The sequence below is a fragment of the Odontesthes bonariensis genome, chromosome 15 (genome assembly GCF_027942865.1).
Source record: "Odontesthes bonariensis isolate fOdoBon6 chromosome 15, fOdoBon6.hap1, whole genome shotgun sequence".
NCBI lineage: Eukaryota > Metazoa > Chordata > Actinopteri > Atheriniformes > Atherinopsidae > Odontesthes > Odontesthes bonariensis.
The window spans coordinates 23,029,808-23,033,599 of NC_134520.1; positions in this window are offsets into that span (position 1 = coordinate 23,029,808).

A 3,792-nucleotide genomic window follows, 5' to 3' on the forward strand; every position below is an offset into this window, starting at 1 on the left:
GCACCATAACACAAGGCCAGGGATACCTGCTGAGAAAGAGAAACACAGGTTAATAACAACAATAATGTCATATGTATGTGGAGAGTAAAGAGAGAAGAGTGAGGAGAGGTGCATCATAGCCTTCAGCAGTCTAGGCCTATAGCAGCATGACTATGGGATGTTTCAGGATCACCTGAGCAACCCCTAAAGTGAAGTGACTGAAAGTGAAAATGTCTGCTGACATCAAATATTGAAGGTAATATTGCTTGAAGTTTATGCTGGATGAGTACAGTCTCTTTAACATTACTTGATGGTAATCGGTGGCACTTAACGTATTAAAACCGTAATCACAACAAATCAACTCTAGTTTAATTTATTGATGCTTCTCTGATGAATTACATTTCTAATCCTTAATTGGTTAGATGTGGCCAAAACGTTTTTAATTCAGCTTTCAATCCATACTTGGTTATACTAAGAAAAAATAACAGTTTTGTTTGGTGTGAGCGAAAAATAATTGATAAATAAAATTTTTAGAAAAAGATGGATAGGCTGGACATTACCTGAAAAAAACGGTAATAGAACCAAATTTTTTTTATTTCCTGAATGACACTTTTCTCTGGGATGGGACACTTGAGGCTTTTGAACCAGGAACCTTCATACTGTGAAGCGACGGTGCTAACTACCACACCACCGTCCACTGAAATTTAATCCAAGTTTAATCTGAATCCAAACCAATCTGGTGTCTTTGAGGAGGAATTTGTACAAACATTTTCTTAAAGGAAAGATTTTTCACCAAAAATGCTATTCTAACTTTAGTTTTGAGCCCCACAACTATTGTTTTACAAGTTTGAAAATTGGTATCATTTGATTCTAAATTTCATCAGCAGTCACATGTATGGAGTCTTGCACAATCAGGAGGACAGTGTGTGTCCTTGGTAGCTTGGCCGCTGGTGATTGGGGGTGAAACCGTTTATATCTTTGAAGATGATTGCAGCAAAAGATGAAGAGAGGTGCACAGGGACAGAGGTAGCAAGACTACACCAGTGACCCTTGGCTGAGCTCTCTCACAACTTACACCAGCAGAAATGCGGGCGGGTGGGGGAGCGCTCACAAGAAGTGCAGTAACACAGAAATGGGGAAAAGAGCAAAAGAGAGCAAGAAGCTAAGGGGAAACAGAAACAGAGGGGTGGGGCGGAAACAGAGAGAGCAAGACAACGATTAGAGGTTCAGGTTTACCAAAACATGACTTAAACAATTAACCGTGAACAATCCAGTCTAGGATATCAACTAAAAGTTGAGGAGCAGTTCCTGAAAGCAAAGCCACCGCAAATTAATTTAAGCTGGACTTCCGACTGGCTTGTTGTCATTTCAGTGCCAGTTTTGCCTTTCTGAAAATGGTCAAGTCTTTGGTGGCTGTCATGAATAAATTTTAGTCATTCATTATTTTAGTCATATATTTTTTGTTTTTGTTATTAATTAGTTATTTGAAATAATTAGTTATTAATCATGGACCAATATCACTTTATTTCTTCCTAATAAAAAAATCAGTGAATTTTCAGCAATATGGTTTATGTCAACTCATTAGAGTTCTTAAAAATTTCTTCACATCACATGATAAACAAAATTATACCCATAAAACTACTCCTTATTCGCATTTTTGTTGTGTTAATGGTACAGCACCAGGAGATAAAACATTTCCAATTATTTTTGAGATCTCAAGTTGCAGTTGTATTTTTAATTTTCAGCAAGTTTTGTTTAACCAGCAATTTAGCAGATGATGCATTAGCTTTTCTCTCCATAAAATATTTCTAAGAAATCCCTCACGTGAAATGACAACATCTGTGTCACCCACGCTGCATGCTTCCATCCATAAACACTATTGAAAGGAACTTCGTCGTTTGCTTACGTCATTTTGATCCATCCATAGCCAGGGATGTGGTTTACTGACTAATTTTATTGACATGCCTTAATCTTAATATTTTTTTCAACTTTATTTGAAGGTGAAATGTGTTTCGAAAGCACTGTGCTTCGAAATACTGTAGTAGTTGTAGTAGTGTAATACTTTCGATGAAGATTAAGATCAGATTTATTGTCATGTAGATATAGGGAAATACACAAAATTACCTCTCCGCATTTAACCCATCCAGGTTGGCACCTGTTTAACACACACATGCACGTTCACAGGGTCACACACTCATGGAGACAGATACCATATACACTGGAGCGGGCATTCAGAGGGGAGCCTGGGGGTCATGGGGGTACGGTGCCTTGCTTAAGGGCACCTTGGCCGTGGCAAGGAGGTAAAGCTCCAGCTGTCAGTTCACCAATCTTTGAGTGGAAGATTGGTAACCTTCCGGTTATTGAACGACCCAATCTAACCAACTGAGCCACTGCTGCCCGTAAGTACTTTTGACAAGAGATCGCCCATTTGTAATAATGAAATATCCTTATCAGCTGACATTGATGGAAATGCAGAATTAACACTCATTCTTTAATGAAACACTGCTTCAACAGGTTGTCATGCTCATACAGTGGTATGAGTTCAATAGGTTGGTTGGTTTCATACTCTAACAGGTCAGCTTTATTCCATGGCAACCAAGTCTCACAGCAGGATATAAATACTACGATGAAAACTCTAACACAATTTTCTCCGTTTTTGTGCAAATGGTCTCCAAAATAACTCAAATCATTTCGTCAAACACTCACAAAAGACTGTTACTTACATTTAACAGTGATAGAATGTGACAAATCTTCAGTCTGGGAATTTCATGTCCAGGCCCAGCCTAGTTCTTTTGTGTTCAAACCTCTTATGAGATCTGTCCTACAGCCTCCACCTACCATGCAAATGTGAATTTGAACACAACTACTCTTACTAATCATTTAGACATATTATTACTGTATGTGAGAGCATATAGTAGATAAACTGAGAGCTCACACTAGCACACACAACAAACTGAGGTCACAGTACCACTAACCAAACAGATAGAAAAATACTCTCTTTAGTAATTTTACTCTGAAATCAGCAGTTCAGCTGCAGGTCCAATATAATATGTTAACATTTTTAAAGCAGTTTATACGCTGTCCACATTCAGGGAAGTGGAGTCTCAATCCAACAGGTTCATTTGTATAAGAAACAAAGGCTTTCCCAGGAGTGAAAAGAGAGAAAGGGAGAAAGAAGGGGAGAAAAAAGAGGCTTTTGAAAAAGTGATCGATGAGGTGGCTTTATTTGACTTCAAAGACTTTGAGAGTCGCTCAGGCTCAGTTTTGGCCCTCTCATTGCTCTTTCAGAGGTTGCAGCAAAACAAGTGATATGCCTCAGCTCTCACTGGAAGCCTACCCCTGCTGTTGCAAACAAAAAGATAAAAACAATACAACTTTCTCTCCATCTGGCAAAACACATCAGTGGCTATTTTTCTCCATTCCCCACATTTTCCGCCTTTTTCTGTCCTTTTGGCATTCATTTTTTATGGTTGCCTTGTTTTGTAACCAGTGCCCAGTGGTCCTCAAGTAATAGAAGCCACTTTTCTTTCCATCTCTTTCTTCAGTGAAGAGGTGCGTGCTGGGAATGTCTATTGCTACTCATATCAGAGGTCATGTAAACCCCGTCTTTCGGGATTTATGTGCTTTTTAAATTTTTTTCTTTGAATTGTTTCTGAGTAATGCAGAACATTGTGACTTAATCAAGCAGCTAATAATTTAATCGAGGAGGCTAACCTTGTTTTCATATGCAAAAGTTCTGTGTCTCTGGGCATGTGAAAAAGTGCCAACAAAAAGGTCCTATAACAATTATTGTGGCACTCCAATTACTTAACA